General features: G+C 40.1%; 1 pseudogene; it reads right to left on the reverse strand.

Moving 5' to 3' along the window:
- Nucleotides 1–17,943, reverse strand: part of LOC132392176 (NXPE family member 3-like) — a 48,465-nt pseudogene that overhangs the window by 1,037 nt on the left and 29,485 nt on the right.

Raw genomic sequence — 17,943 nt, forward strand, 5'->3', positions numbered from 1 at the left:
ATATTGAACTTTTTAAGTCACAATCCTGATGATAATTTTTTTGAAAATTGAATAGACATTTCAAACAACATAACTCCAAAGGGAGGCATTGACTTATCTATCTCACAAGGTTAGAGCTGAATAAAGAGGGGTGTTTCTCACAGTGGAATGCTGGAGCCTTTATCATTTAGTTTCCTCAAGTTATATATGGTAAGTGCCAACCTATGACTATTTCCATTTGGAGAGAATCTACACCACCCCCCCCCCTTTGACATTGAATTACATTGCTAATGTTACTATTGTTAAATCCCATTTCATCAATGTATTCAAGTTACCATTAACCAGTGGTTAGTCTGGAACAGCTGCAGAACTACTATGGTCACGTGAGCACTGAGGTTGGGTACGCTGAGGTAAATAAGTCAGCTGCTGCTCCGAAGATTCCAAGCTCTAACAATTCTCACATTGCAGCAAAACCCCAATAATTCAGCACACCTGGTACTTCAGAGTTATTAGTTTATTTTCTGGACAACTAAATGTTGCACATTGTATTACACTATTATAATCAATTTTGCAATACATCAGGTAAGTTTAAAATAAGTGAGAGAAATAGGGGCTTGGTGAGTCAAAAGGGATTACATAAGTGTTCTTTTCCTGAGAATATCCATAAACCAATTTTTCCAAAAGTCAAAAATGAATGATGTTAATCAGATTGATTAACATGACCATTTTTTTGTCTTCCCTGAGCAGTTACAATGGTACACAGTCAGAATGTCTGAAATCCATTGATTAATGTTGATGGCTTTACAGTAGTTCAATTTTCTGCTTCAATATCATTCAACCATACAGATGAATATAGCCAAATGAAACACAGCCAACAATCACACACAGGTCAGACAGTTACGTCAGCAGAAAAGGAGTGTCAACAAAAATAACATAACTTCAGCCTGATGATGTGTAGATTGATTGATATGTTGATATGTTGCCTTTGAGCCATGTTTCTGGAAAAACAAGCTCATTATGCACTACTGCAGCCACAGATGAAGGCAGTCTAGCTTGCCTTCAACTCAGTGAACTCTGGAGAACAATGTTCCCTCCCACATCACCTTCGGTGTCTTCTCCTCTGGACAGCTGCTGCAGTTGAGACTGGGACAGGAGAACCTGCTTTGTGCAACAACTGAAGCAATGTTGTTCCGCTGCTGTCTGTGTTATCAATGAACACTGGCAATGTAGAACACTCCAAATCCCAGTTCACTGGCTCATTGACAACACAATGTCCAATGGGGTCTTGAGATCAGAAGAGGTAATGTTGCAGCTATATAGGACCCTGGTCAGACCCCACTTGGAGTACTATGCTCAGTTCTGGTCACCTCACTACAGGAAGAATGTGGAAGCCATAGAAAGGGTGCAGAGTAGATTTATAAGGATGTTGCCTGGATTGGGGAGCATGCCTTATGAAAACAGGTTGAATGAACTCGACCTTTTCTAATTGGTGTGACGGAGGATGAGAGGTGACCTGATAGAGATGTATAAGATAATGAGAGGCATTGACCATGTGGATAGTCAGAGGCTTTTCCCCAGGGCTGAAATGGTTGCCACAAGAGGACACAGGTTTAAGGTGCTGGGGAGTAGGTACAGAGGAATGTCAGGGGTAAGTTTTTTACTCAGAGTGGTGAGTGCGTGGGCTGCTGTCAACGGTGGTGGAGGCAGAAACAATAGGATCTTTTAAGAGACTTTTGGATAGGTACATAGAGCTTAGTAAAATAGAGGGCTATGGGTAACCCTAGTAGTTTCTAAGGTAGGGACATTTTCGGCACAACTTTGTGGGCTGAAGGGCCTGTATTGTGCTGTAGGATTTCTATGTTTCTATCACAATAAAAATGTCCAAGTTAATAATTTTCACTATTTGCTGGACCGCACCCTCCTTTGCCATGACAATACTCGACAAGTCCAGGCAACAACATGATTTGCAACAAGTCAGGTTCCATTCAATCCAGGAACTTACCAGGAAAGTGTCTTGTGATTGGAAAAAAAAACCAGAGGATGAACAATTACATCTTTGACTGGATCCAGAGAGGCCGCTGTGACAGTGCGTGCCACCATCTACTGGATTCAATGGAGGTTATATGATTTGATGAAGTATTTTATAAGTATCAATAGAAGAGCTAGCCTTGTTAGTTTACAATGTAAATCTATTAAGTTGCCTTCCATTGTAAGCCAGAAGCTAAATTCTTAAAGATAATGCATCTGATTAATTACTGTAGGGAACTTGCATATAAATAGTTTTTTTTAAATAAGACTTGTTGCCTTTTGAATGTATTAGTACTTCCATAACTCCTGAAGATGTTTGGATTTCTGCAACTAACATAGCTGCTTTGACAAATGCTTTAAAAATTATGAGGGAATTTGCATCAAGTCAGATCTTGTGCAACCTAAAGAGATCCTAAAGGCAGATTATCAGAGTTTCTGTATTTCATAATCTTTACTGACGCAGGATTTGGCCTTTTGGCCCATTGACTCCTCCAGCTTTTAGAGCAGTCCTCTTAATCACATTCCTCCCACTTATTTGGTAAAATTCTTCCTGATGCCTGTTCACTGCCTCACACCAACCTGGCATTCTCTTACCATTGCTCATCCACAATACGGCACATCACAGCAGCCAGTTAAGTTACCCTGTTATCAACCACATAGCAACCAATGCAGTCAATTCAACATTTAGTGTGATACAGTTTTACACACAAGGTGATCAACTCTCTACACAGAACTCCAAGTGTAGTCTCACCAACAGTTTATACAAATGCAACATAATGTCCAAACTCCTATGCTCAATACCCTTACTGATGACAGCCTATGCTAACCGTCTCTTTCAACACTGTCTATTTGTGATGCTGTTTGGAATGAACCAAGCATCTGTACTCCTAGTTCCATTACACTTCCTCGTACCCCACCAGTTAGCATCTCTTGAACATCAGGCGACTGAAGAAGTTTGGCATGAGTCCCTAAATCCTCAAAACCTTCTACAGGGGCACCATTTAGAGCATCCTGACTGGCTGTATCACTGCCTGGTGTGGCAACTGCACCAACCCTGATCACTGGGTACCGCACAGAGTGGTACGGACAGCCCAGCACAATTGTGGATGTAAACTTCCCTCCATTGAGGGCATTTACAACAGCAGGTGCGTAAAGGAGGCCTGGAAGATCATTGGGGAAACTCGACCATAAACTGTTTCAGCTGCTTCCGTCTGGCAAATGCTACAACAGCATTAAAGCCAGGCCCAACAGGCTATGGGACAGCTTCTTTTTACAAGCTGGTAGACTTATAAATTTACTTCTGTACATTGCGATGGAGTCATAGTACAAAGATTTTCACTCCCTCACATGGGATGGATGTAAGATTTAAGTAAATTCAATTCAATCATAGTTCAAAGTAAATATATCATCAAAGTATGTATATGTCACCATGAGATTAATTTTCTTGCAGGAAAATAAATACAGTAGAATTTATGAAAACTATACATAAACAAAGACTGTCAAAGAACCAACGTACAAAAGAAAACAGAGAAATTTCTCTGCACACCTGCTCAAGTTTGTGCTGACAACAGGGAAGCCTATTCACATCCCCATGAGATTGACCCTCCCCATCTTGTTTCTAAGTTCTACAAGAGTAGTGCAATTATGTCCTGTCTTATTTCCATTTTATATTTAAATGCGCCAGAGAAACATTGTTACAAAGATCAAATGATGAATCAAACTAACCTGGGAGGAAAGCTGACAGGTATTCAAACCACTGGCGTATTGTAGAATCTCCAAACAGATGAACTTTTTTCCCATGAAGGCACTTTGTAATTTTTGCAGGAGTGGTGAAGTGACGAATATTACAGGTTGTCGATATCCACCAGTTCTTAAAATAAAAGCCAGACGGTGATACCACTGGCTTGCCCCGAACACATTCCCTGAGATCTGTGGCTGAATGTAAAGTGAGACACATGGAGATAAAAAATATGCTAGGCTGCCATTACTTTCTGAAATGAGGAGTTTTAACTTATGTAGAAAGGAGATAAATCCCCGGAAAAACCCAAACGAGACATTAATAATGTTGTGTCAGCAGGCAGAGATTAGTTTAGTTGGCCATTTGATTACTAATTTAATCGGTTTGGCATAATGCTGTGGGCCGAATGGCCTTTTCCTATGCTATACTTTTTTATGCTTTCAACACAAAATGTCAGGCATCTCTTTTGCCTCCAGTGATACTGCTCTACCCATCAAGTTCTTCCAGCAACTTATCATCTTGCTCCATGTCCTAGTACCTGTGGTCATCTCTTTTCACAGCTAAAAGTGCAGAATTTTCAGTGTGTATTTGCATTACCATATCACGTCCAACTAATACCCAAATATGTTTCAATCTGTAATGTTTAATATCAATATTCCACATCCTCAGGAAAAAAATCATGCAGATGATTTCCAGAATAAATCCCTAGGGACAGAATATTTGGCCCAAAAGAAAAAGAGCCTGTGAATACTGTTTGAATATGTTGTTTCAGCTATGAGATAGTGCAGGGAAAGGTAGGGCAGTGGCAGGCCATAAATAAGATCAACTTGCTTTACATTTCTCAATTTGATAGCAGAGTTCCAGACTGTTTTTAAGGAAGCAAATATAAACTTGGAAAGTAGTTTATTCAAAAATCGGACCCAGATGTCTCAATCTACAAAACTAATTAGATATTAACTGCAATGTTCCCTCTAGGGTGGGTGGGTGGGGGTGTGTGTGTGTTTGTGTGTGTACACACCTTTTGCCAGTAGCACACAAAGGAATTTAAATTACGCGCAAAAAATTGTCACCCTCTATCTCGTTGGCATGTTAAGTATATTTCACGATCGTACACGATCATATTTCCTTTACTGGATTCTGATGCAGATGGTGTTGACAATGTGGAGTTTTTGATTTGTTTGCAGATTTTAGAACTGGCTCATTTATACTGTTTATATTGAAGAAATTATTTAATTATTTAGTGCACACATTATTGTCTCTGGGCAAAAAATTGCACAGCACAAGAATTTTGCGCACATTCCAAATTAGAGGGAACATTGATTAACTGCAATACTATATCTGCACCAAGAGCAAATGGTACACCACCTTATTTATGAAATGATACATTATGAATAATAAATGGACAAAATTGTTTAAGATTACTGGTAATTCTCTCATCTACAATTTGTGCATTACAGCAGTGATTAGTAGCTGGCTGACCACTAGTTCTAACCCATTTCATTTCCTGTGGAAAAAGTCATCAATTGTATTTATTGCTGCTCTTGCTGTGGGGGCGGGGGGGCATCTGGCAGAAACGCTCGGGCTTAGTGTATGTTTGATGATGGTCCATCCTCATTGATAAATTGATAAATATATTCAGTGTAAAATTCTAGATCAATATTAACCCAACAAGACTGTACATTTTGCTGAATAAGTTATAGTTTTAAAAGGATATATAGCTGATGTTTATGTAATTCCAAAAATAAATATGTACACTGTTAAGTTATACAGGTCCACAATCCCTTATTCGAAATTCTGAAATCCAAAAAGCTCTGAAAACCGAAGTGTTTTTTCACCAACAGCTGATGTCACTCAGGTGTGACGTGGCAGCACTAGCAGAGGCTGCCAGACGCCAGTTGTGGCTCAGCGATCGTACTGGTTACACATGCATTTGCTGTTCGCTGATATGTTGTGTTCACTGTTGACTTTGTGTTTACTTTCACTGTGAAAATGTCAAAAAGAGCTGCGGATACTCCTATGGGTAACAATGAGAAAAAGAGAAGGAAGCATCTATCATTATCAATAACACAGAAAGTGGAGTTATTGCAAAAGCTTGATCATGGTGCATCAGTGCAGTGTCTTACTGAAGAATATGGTGTTGGAACTACCGCTGTATATGATTTAAAGAAACAGAAAGCCAAGTTACTGAAGTTTTATAGTGACAGTGACGTTCTACATTTATTCCAATAAGTCATTTACCATGTGTTTGATTTGGTTCATTTGAAGCTGTATATTTTTGTTTTATTGAATGTTTTTGTTGGAAATAAAAAAAAAAAATTCTTGTCATTATTCCCTAAACAATGCAGTATAACAACTATTTACATAGCATTTACATTGTATTAGGTATTATAAGTAATCTAGAGATGATTTAAAGCATAGGTGTCAAACTCAAGGCCCGCGGGCCATATCTGGCCCGGCGTACAATTATATCCGGCCCGCGAGATCATTTTAGATAGATCTATTATTTTAATTATTAATGGCCCGGCGATATGAAGCCTATGATTGTAAGTTATTACCAATCATAAAAATAATGCTTGCTCAGCAGTCTTCTTCATAAGAAATGGAATTTGTGAAATGAAACGCTTTGTAGTTATAGCAGAGACTGAAACACATGAGAACAGGCTGAAAAAACGGAGGCAAAGAAAGCTGCGTTCGCACGCGCCTGACTGATCCGGCCCGCATGAAGCTGCATTTTGCCCAATCTGGCCCATGACCTAAAATGAGTTTGACACCCGTGATTTAAAGTATACGGGAGGATGTGCATAGGTTCGGAGCTCCACTGGGTCCTAAAGTCCACCTGTACTGGGACAGGTTAAATAAGGGACTTGAGCATATGTGTTTTTTTGGTATCTGTGGAGGGTCCCGGAGCCAATAAAGAGGGATTCTGAAATCCAAAAAAATTCTGAATTCTGAAATGCAACTGGCCCCAAGGATTTCAGATAAGGGATTGTGGACCTGTATTTTATTTGAAAAATCTGCAATACTTACGCCAAAGAACTACTCCATTATTCTATTTATATTTTCTCTAAAATACCAAACTATCAGTTTATTAGTTATGATTATAAATGATCTTACTTTGTCGTGGGGACGGCTTTACGATTACATGTCCAATGCCACAGGGTAATATGGGTCTCTTGATGTTGACACCACTGCAAATACCAATACCATAGATTAAGTCACATGTTCAATGTAAAACATTCAGGAGACAGTTTGAAGAAAGTCCTTAAGTATTCTATTTCTCCAACCTAGCCCAATGCAATTAATGTAGCTTCCAAAATTTTGGCTTTAAACTCAATCTCTTTAATAGTTTCAAAGATATAACTCAGCAAACCCAGTGCATTCCAACTTGCCTTGCACATTAGATGTTATTGCTACTAAAGGAAATTCATCTTTTATTAAAGTATCAGACTCTAGATAAGAACCATTACATTAGACTTCAGGATAATCAGTGCTGTAGCATTGCTCCATTCAGATTATTCACATTCATATGGTTCATACCAGTCGAAGGAGCTACCTAGTGTAATCTCATAAAACAGCACAGGAACAGACCCTTTGGTCCAAAATGTTTAGCTAAACCAACTACATTAATAATCAAATGGCTGACTAAGTACATCTTTTCTGCCTACACATTTTCATTATCCTTCCATTGTCCTCATAAAAGTCCTAATGTGTCTGCCTCTGCCACCACCCCAGGCTGCACATTCCACTCTGTAAAAAAAAAACCTGACCCTTAGATCTCCTTTGAAATTTCCCCCTCTCACCTTAAATGTATGCTGTCTGGTATTAGATACTTAAACACTGGGATAAAGGCGCCGTGTGTCTACTTTATCTATGCCTCTCATAATCTTATAAACTTCTGTCAGATCTCTCATTAGCCTTCACTGCTCCAAGAAAAAAAGCAGCCTGCCTAGCATCTTGCCTAACATCCTGGTAAATGAGTTGTGCACCCTCTCCAAAGCCTCAATATCCTTCCTATAATGGAGCAACCGAAACTACGCAATACTCCAGATGTGACCTAACTAGAGTTTTATAAAGCTGCAACATAACTTCCTGACTTTTGAAATCAATGTCTTGACTAATAAAGGCAAGCATGCCTTCTTAACCATTGTATCAACCTGTGTAGACACTTTCAGGAAGCAATGGACTGGGACCACAAGATACTTCTGTTTCTTTGACACTGTTAAGGATCTTGCCCTTAATAGTGTGCTTTCTCTTTGCATTAGACCTAGCAAAGTGCAACACTTCACATTTAGGCAGTTTAAACTCCATCTGCCTTTTCTCACCAATATCTGCAACTGATTTATACCTCTTCTTGTTTATCTTGTATACCTTTGACTTTCGATACAACACAATGTCAAGTCATCTGCAGAAATTCACCTGTTCTACCAGTCTGCTGTCACCAGTACAATCTTCTATGCTATGCTGTGGTGTGCTGGGACAATGGGATCAACATGAATGATGCTAACAGTCTCAATAATCTGATTAGGAAGCCTGGCTCTGTTATTGGAGTCAAGCTGGACACACTGGAGACTGTGGTAGAACAAAAGAACTTATGGAAAATCCTGGCAATTCTGGACAATTGTTTCTCACTCTCTACATGCCTCCTTGGCGGAACAGAGGAGCACTTTTAGTAAATGACTAAGACAACTGCATTGCTTTATAGAGTGATACAAGGTCATTCTTACCCTCGACCATTAGGCTCTATAATGAGTCAACCTATATCCGGGGAAATGATGACCTCCTTCTTTTAAACTGTTTGAGGTAATTTTTTTAAAATTGTTTCTTACTTCTCTTCTAATATTTGTATACCTGTGCACTTGTCATACTACTGCGACACGGTAATTTCCTCCGGGATCAATAAAGTATCTATCTAGTTATCTGTTGTTTTCTTTGTCAGTCAGCTACACTATCCACAGCAACACCAATCTTCATATCATCTGCAAACTTACTAACCCACCAATCTACATTTTTGTTTAGGTCATAACATAACAAAGAGAGAGGTCCCAGTACAAAAAAATTCAATCAAGTTAGTAAGACATGACTTAGCTGCACAAAGTAATGCAGGCTCTCCCTAATTAGGCTATGGTTCTCTAATGGTCATAAACCCTATACCTAAAGAATTCCTCCCAGTAACCTGCTTACTACTGATGTGAGATTCACTGGTCTATAATTTCCAGAATTATCTCTATTTCCCTTTTTGAATAATGGAAGGATATTAGTTGCTTGCCAGTCCTCTGTTACCTTGCTTGTTGCTGTAGCAGACTTGAAGACATTGTTCAAGTCCACCGTAATTTCTTCTTTTGCCTCTTTCAATAACCCTGGATGTATCCCATCAAACCCTGTGACTTATCCACTTTAATGGTCTTTAAGAGATCCAAAACCACATCCTCATTTACCTCAAAATGCTCTGTCATATCAATACTCTCAGCACTGATCTCCCTATCTCCTATGCCCTTCACCTTGGCAAATACTGATGTAAAATACTCATTAAGAGCCTCACCCATATCCTCCGATTCCAAGCAGACATCCCTTCAATCCCTTCACCCGCACCGCTTTATTCTTGAGTGGTCCCACCTTCTCCCTGGTTATCCTCTTGTTCTCACTGTATGTATAGAATGCCTTGGAATTGTTTTTAATCCTGCTTGTCAAGGACTTTTCATTGCCCCTCCTGGCTTTCCTAATTCCCTTCTTCAGTTCTTTTCTGTCTTCTTTTGTAATCCTTAAGGGCTCTGCACGATTATAGATTCCTAAGCTTTACATACAAGTACTTTCTCTTTTTCTTCTTGTCTAAATTCAACACTTCTCTCAATATCTAAAGTTTTCTTTTCTTGCCATCTTGTCCTTCCTTCTGACCAGAACAGACAGTATCTGTCCTGTACTCTATGCAGTTGGTCTTTAAGGACCAACCACATGTCAGATGTGGACTTGCTCAAAAGCAGCTGTTCCCAATTAACTCTCCTAGTTCCTACCTAATGTTTTCATAATTTGCCTTGCATCAACTTCTAGGATTGGGTGTGCAACATTGAATGTCACAATTCTGTGTGCACATCAACCCTTACGTGAAGGAACTTCTGCTCAGATCTTTACTAATTGTCTTAGCAACTACATTAAATCTATATCCTCTGCCAAGAGAAGATGTGCTTCTTATTCACACTTTTAAGCCCTTCATAATTCAATCCATCTCAATTGGAAGATAACTTCAGCTGCTTCTGGCCAGTATCTAAGAACTTGGTGGGATGTATCTAAGGCCAACTTCATATGAATCGATGATTGTGGAAAAAAGGGTTAAAACAGCAAGAAGTCATAGTAACTATAGGTACAGGAATGTGGAGAAAGAAAATATCTTCTGGAAGAACTTGCTGGGACAGGAAATGAGGAGCCAAATGAATGGTTGATATTTGGGGTTGAGACTCTGCATCCATGTAGTCCCAATCCTAAACCAAACTCTTGCAGAGACTCAACCCAAAACATAAGACTGGACAGTGACTGCACACAAGGTTAGTTCATGGTCTGTGAAATTCTCCAGAAATGCCAACAGCTTAACTGGAGGAATGTCACATCAGTACTGAGTGACTGATCAAAGTATTAACAACTGGCAGCTGCTGTGAGAAACAATCTATGGTAATTAAACTGCGAGGTACAGACTGTAAATAGATATTCATGACAACAATGTCAGTGAGCCTGGCCAGTTTATTTCAATTGAATAGCTTCCAAGTCTGCTGCTGAGTTCTATGATTTAATGTATCAGGTAGCAAGCTAATAGATGCAAGATTATTGAGAGTTATAAGCATTATTTGAATGTCTAAAATTTAGCTGATCCAAGTATTAGTAAAGATTGAGCCCTACCAAATTTTGAGTGCTTTCTTTGCCTTCCATGTTGATTGTTCTTGTACATAGGGATAGGTGTAATATTTGGCATTGCCAATTTGGCATATTAATTAATGATATTGTGATCACTCTGCATTTGAATTACTGACATGCTCAGCAATAAAAAGGGGTGGCAGAGGAACTGGATGACTCAGTGAATTAGGATAGACATTGAAAGTCAGCCTTGAGGAAGGTTCAGCATACCCTCCATGCTTTGTCTCAGAGAAACCAGACAGGAATTCAGTTAGAAAAAAAAAATTGTCACTAATACTTGTAAGGGGCTTTTGCAACATACCCAGCCATGACAGATTGGATTAGCTCCATTGTTGGCAGTGGGGTGAAACACAAGGGGCTTGAGAAAAGCTTTGGGGCAATGATACAGCCTTGTTTGTCACTGGTCGTGAAGAAAAATAGTTCTCTTTGCAGGCACATTGTTTAGGTTTGTGGCTTGCATGCCATTATGGAACAAATGCAACGTTGCCATCAATTTCTGTGGGCAAGTGGGGAGAAAGGGACCTTTTCACCTGGATAGACTTGTTTGAGTTTATGTTGGAAAATAAAATACCTAGGATACTATGGGGTCTACAGACATAGTTATGGTCCAATTGAGGGGAAATTTGTGAAGTTGAGGAATTGAGCAAGGAAACAAATGCATAATGATAAGCAGCATGTTGAGAAGATGGACAAAAACAGAAAAGCAAACACAAGGTGTGCCCTCCAAATAAAAACGAGAAAAATGGTAAGTGGCCAAAATGAAAGAGACTTTATCTGAACCCAAGCAGCATTTACTACAAGATTGGCAAACTGGTGACACAAATAAATTGTATTATTTAAAAATAAAGAGTATTAGCAATAGGTAAGCAACACACATAAAATGCTGGAGGATCTCAGCAGGTCAGGCAGCATCTATGGAAAAAAGTATTGTTGATGTTTCAAGCTGAAACCCTTCGGCGAGAGTCTTTGTTGCAATAAGGAGATATTGGATAAACTTGGACTGCTTTTCCTGGAATGTCAGAGGCTGAAATGTGACATTATAGAATATAAAATGAAGAGAGGTATATAGTCAAAGTTGATGGTGAGATGGGGAAAAGTTTAAAGCAAGTAAAGAAGAAACATTTCTTACAGAGAGTTGTAAGTGCCAGGAGAGGTGACAGTTTTCTTGAGTGCTGGAGGCTGAGGGGAGATCTGAAAGAGGTTTAATAGATTATGAGAGGCATAGATAGAGTGGAAAAAGTATCTGTTTCCCGTGGTTGAAATGCCTAATACCAGAGGACATGCATTGAGGTGAGAGGGGGTACATTCAAGAGGGATGTGAGTGGCAAGTATTTTTACTCGTTGTGGATGCCTGGAATGCACTTCCTGGTATAGTGGTAGAGGTAAATACATTAGAGGCTTTTAGGAGACGTTTGGATAGGCATGTGAATGTGAGGAAGTTGGAGGGATATGGACATGGAGAGATTAATGTTCAGGAGTCTTTCATTTGCTTTTTGCTGGTTCAGTGCAACATTGTGGGTTAGAAGGCTTTTTCTTCTGCTGTATGTTCTGCTATGTTCTATGAAGGTAACATTTAAGAGTCACTTATACAGATACATGAACAGTCAGGGAATGGAAGGAACATTGTATATTGAAGGACCGTTTCCTCAGATATACTATTCTGTGTTCTAAGTGGATGCAGAGATAGTAAAGATATTGATCCCGACTTTCCAATATCCCCAGATTCTGGAAAGGCCTTATGGTTTACAGAAGCATAAATACAACCCCATTTAAAGAAAAGAGAATTCAGGAAGCGAGTAATAGACACTTAGTGCAACATCTATCAACAGGTTACAGAATTTTTTCCCCATGATGTCAGAAGTCACTGCAGAATGCTCAGAATCAGATTTAATATCATCAGCATATATCATGAAATTTGTTAACTTAGTGGCAGCAGTATAACTTCATACATGATAAACATAGCAAAAAATGAATCAATTACAGAAAGTATATATATTTAAAAAGTGCAAGACAGAAATAATAAAAAAAAGTGAAGCAGTATTCATGGGTTCATTGTCCATTTAGAAATCTGATGGGAGAGGGGAAGAAGCTGTTCCTGAACCACTGAGTGTGTGGCTTCAGGCATCCTTCCTGATGGTAACAATGAGAAGAGGGCTTGCCCTGGGTGAATGGAGAACAAGAATTGTGTATTTGGATTTCCAGATGTTATTTGATAAAAGGTTATCACACAATGCAAGTACCTAATTATATATATCATATTATAGATTATGTAATGAGGACCAACTAATTAACAGTCAGGATAATGAATCACTTTGGTTGGCCACCTCTAACACATCAGTGGTACAGACAGAATGACAGTATATTCCATTGAATTTAAGTTGCTTAGGAAGAAGGACTGAATGTAGTGTAACCATATTTACTGACATTGCAAATATATTTGAAAGCAAGCAGAGGATGACAAAGACTGCAAAGGAAAATAAAGCAGTTATACAGGAGGCAGAAAAATGGTAGATCATTTTTAGATCTTTTCTTACAACACAGAAAGAAACAATTTCATATTTCATTTCATATTTCAAGCCTATGCCAGTCCTTGGAGCAATTCCACTTCCAGAAAGCTTTTGCTAATGTCCCACAAAGGAGATTAGTGGGCAAAATTAGGGCACATGGTATGGGGGCAGAGTACTGACATGGATTGAAAATTGGCTGGCTGACAGGAAACAAAGAGTAGCAATTAATGGGTCCCTTTTGGAATGGCAGGCTGTGACCAGTGGGGTACCACAAGGTTCAGTGCTGGGACCGCAGCTGTTTACGATATACATTCATGATTTAGATGAAGGGATTAAAAGTAACATTAGCAAATTTGCTGATGACACAAAGCTGGGTGGCAGTGTGAAATGTCAGGAGGATGTTATGAGAATGCAGGGTGACTTGGACAGGTTGGGTGAGTGGGCAAATGTATGGCAGATGCAGTTAAATTTGGATAAATGTGAAGTTATCCACTTTGGTGGCAAGAACAGGAAGGCAGATTACTATCTAAATGGAGTCAAGTTAGGAAAAGGGGAAGTACAATGAGATCTAGGTGTTCTTGTACATCAGTCAATGAAAGCAAGCATGCAGGTACAGCAGGCAGTGAAGAAAGCTAATGGCATGCTGGCCTTTATAACAAGAGGAATTGAGTATAGGAGTAAAGAGGTCCTTCTGCAGCTGTACAGGGCCCTGGTGAGACCCCACCTGGAGTATTGTGTGCAGTTTTGGTCTCCAAATTTGAGGAAGGCCATTCTTGTTATTGAGGGAGTGCAGAGTAGGTTCACAAGGTTAATTCCTGGAATGGTGGGACTGTCATATGTTGAAAGATTGGAGCAACTGGGCTCGTATACACAGGAATTTAGAAGGATGAGAGGGGATCTGATTGAAATATGTAAGATTATTAAGGGATTGGACACGCTGGAGACAGGAAGCATGTTTCCGCTGATGGGTGAGTCCAGAACTAGAGGTCACAGTTTAAGAATAAGGGGTAGGCAATTTAGAACAGAGATGCGGAAAAAAGTTTTCACTCAGAGAGTGGTGGATATGTGGAATGCTCTGCCCCAGAAGGCAGTGGAGACCAAGTCTCTGGATGCATTCAAGAGAGAGTTAGATAGAGCTCTTATAGATAGCAGGGTCAAGGGATATGGGGAGAGGACAGGAACAGGGTACTGATTGTGTATGATCAGCCATGATCATAGTGAATGGTGGTGCTAGCTAGAAGGGCTGAATGGTGTACTCCAGCACCTACTGTCTATTGTCTCTCTTACTGTCCTTTTACCTGTTCTTTTCAGATATTTATCAAATCTTCCCCCAATTCTCCTACCAGCATAGAGATAATTTATAGTAATTAAACCTAACAACCAGCACCAGCAAACTGGAGCAACTGAAACTTCTTAAGTGAATTAGAACTCCAAATGTAGAAACAAAATGAATGGAAATTCAAAGCAACAAACAGTGTAGGTTAGATACAAATCAGAAACAAACCCAGAAAATACTGAAAAATGGCAATAACAAAATAACAAGACAGCACAGGTGAAGTACAGTGTTTACTTGCCTGTCACAGAACAAAACAAACAAAACTATTAAATAACAAGAAACAGAAAATGCTGGTGGAACACAGCAGGCCAGGCAGCATCTATAGGGAGAAGCACTGTCGACGTTTCTGATGAAACGTCATCAGTGCTTCTACCTATATATGCTGCCTGGCCTACTGTGTTCCACCAGCATTTTGTGTGTGTTGTTGTTTGAATTTCCAGCATCTGCAGATTTCCTCGTGTTTGCTCTTTAAAAAATCTATTAAGTAAGTCATTATTAACACTTTTTATGGAAAATGAACATTGCAATCAATAGATTATAACTTCCCTTGCAGTGTAAACTGAAGATTGGAAGGTGCAGGGCGGTTGTGACATGGCATTTATGAGCCAAATCAAGGCAGTGGTACCTGGAGCAAACCTGGAGATGATTCGAAGTGACAGAACCAAGGTGAGACATGCAGACCCATGGAAGGACTGGGGTTTGAACAATTTAAGTGCCGGACCTAATTGGAAGGGCTGGGTACGGGCTGAATTGAGGAGGTGGAGTCCAGACCAAAGAGCATATCGATCCGGAGGGGCCCTGACAAAAGAGCGAAGAATGACCTGAGGCTTGCACAGCTTAAACGCCAGGCCAAATTAAAAAGGTCAGGATATCAGGGCTGGAGATGAGGGGCAGGCCAGTACAACTGGCCTCGCTGACGCTGTGCCCTGCAACTAATCGGCTGCAGTGATGACTGGCTTTGTGGCTGTGGACTTAATTCGGGAACTTCAAGTGTTTGCATGATTTGTTATTTTTCTGCACATTGGGTGTTTGTCATTTTTTAATGGGTTCTATTGGGTTACTTTGTTTTGTGGCTGTCTGTACGGAGATTAATCTCAAGGTTGTATATCGTAAACACACTTTGATATTAAACACATTTTGACTTCGAATTTCAAAAAAAGAAAATGTACGTAACCTTTGAAAAAAACGTCTTTCTTCTCCAATTATAACATTCTTTGCATATCCTCCTACAGCATAATTTATGTGAGAAGAACAGGAAAGCTTCTTTGGTTTGTAACAGAACCAGGGCTCCCCTGCCCTGAGATCAGTAAAATTGCAGAGTGGTTTAGTTTCAGGCAAAAACAGACTGCATACTGTAGTCTCGGAAACATCCCCAGCTTTGAAAGTACATTTCAAATACACTCTATCTGGTCGTTCTTCACGTAGCCTTTTTAATATTTGGATCCCTTCACTGGGATGAACCAACGAAACAGACACTTGGACTTTTCCCGCCCAGGATAAATTAAAATTTATATAGTAATATCCATTTTGATGATCTATAACCGTTCCTGCTGAACCAGCTTTCAACTCTGGAGTGTGGATCCTGGCTTGGAGGTAGTCACCCCCGTATTGCTTTGGATTTCCTTCAAAATTGTACATACGCACCATCACCTGTAACTGATCTCCCACATAGAAAGTCTTGCTAGAATTTAAAATTAACAAAGCAAGTATGTGATGGGTCACTGCTTTTCTGAAAGGGAACTTCAGCATTGGGAGGCTTTGGCCATTCAATGAATTTCATCAAGGCTGAACCCTCCAATCTTTCTTCAGGAGTGAAGCTGTGATACTGATAGCCAATCTTCACCAGCCCATGTACCCAATCGATCTCCTCCGTTGTCCCTTCCTGCTGTGTTGTGGAATTACTTTTTGGAGCTGGATTTTTGGGCTTTCCTCTGGAAGTTGAAAATTGCTCGAACTACGGAAAGCAAAAACATTCATGAATATACTTTTTAACATCATCACACCCACATTTTTTTCATGTTCAATATCAAGTCGGGAATCATTAGAAAACATAGTTCTAATCACAGAATTATCATCTAGTGTTCACAGCATTATAAACGCCCTCAGAAGCCACCTCATTAGGTACACATGTACACCTTGTTAATGCAGTTCTGTGGGTGAACACACCTTGTTAGTAAGAGAGGTCAGAGGAGAATGGCCAGATTGGTTCAAGTTTACAGGAAGGTGACAGTAATTCAAATACCTGTGGATTACAACAGTGGTGTGCAAAAGAGCGCCAGCAGCAGAAGATCATGAAAATACACTCACACTTCCTGTACCCAATAAAATGGCCACTGAGTGTATACTTCAGTGAGAAAGGCTCTACCTGACACTTTCTAGCATGATATCTAAAAACAAAAGATAAACTAAATTAATAAAAATGCTTACAATTTATTCCTATACAGTGAATTTATCCACTCAGCGCCCGAAGCTAACTAAAGGAGGAACTGAATTTCGCATTATCCACAGTTAATGAACTGAAAACAAAGAAGTGAAAACTGCTGAACATTGTTCAAAGATTCTGTTAGATCAGCCTATGCAGCAAAGTGGGATTGTCCGCTGTGCCCCACTACAGGTCAGGTGAGCTGTTAATGCTCACTGTCAGTGCTGAACAGAACGCTTTGTCAGGGCATGCAGAGCACCCGTGGACAGCAGTACGATTTGTATCCATAATGGCTCTAATTAAAGTAACAATTAACTGTAGAAATTGCTAAACTCCATTTCTGCAGAAAACTGGGCAGCGGGAGATCTGTGGACATCGATTCGTTGGTACAATTATACTTCACCATTGTTCCCAATTCCATTACTGGCTGAACGTAACAACAAAAAATCAGAAGGAACAGATTATATTTCAAATTCTGGTCGTTTGCTATTTAAATACACCCGAGGACACCAGTCACAAGGACTGTACATTGGGGAGCTGGGGTGGAAGGTGTTGTATCGGGCAGTACCGCACAACAGGTTTCTGAGCAGGTTCACCTGTCCACTCTGTAGACGGGAACAGTCAGTGAACCACGCGTACACGGAACGGGGGAGATTGCAGCCTCTCTGTTAGTTTCTCAAGGGGCTGCTGCTGAGGTTCTCGTTGCCCTCTAGTTCCGCGTTCCTCATCTACTGGCACCCAGTTCGGAAGGGGGTGGGAATGCTCGTGGGCCTGGCCAAGTTGGCCATTTATGTGTCGAAGCGGCTGAAAATGGAAGACGCTACCCAGGCAGATTGCCCGCCCCGTGCCCCTCTTCTGAGGATTTGTTCGCTTCCGGCTGTTCTTGGGGAGGGAGCACGCGGTACAATGAGAGACTTCCGGGAACGGTGCCCCCCACGGCACGGGGTATTGACGGTTTTATAGACGGTAGTAACCATATTTTGATCTGAGTATACTTACTGTCTTGTAAATACTGAATGTCTGTACCTGATGA

Source organism: Hypanus sabinus, chromosome 4 (genome assembly GCF_030144855.1).
Source record: "Hypanus sabinus isolate sHypSab1 chromosome 4, sHypSab1.hap1, whole genome shotgun sequence".
Lineage (NCBI taxonomy): Eukaryota > Metazoa > Chordata > Chondrichthyes > Myliobatiformes > Dasyatidae > Hypanus > Hypanus sabinus.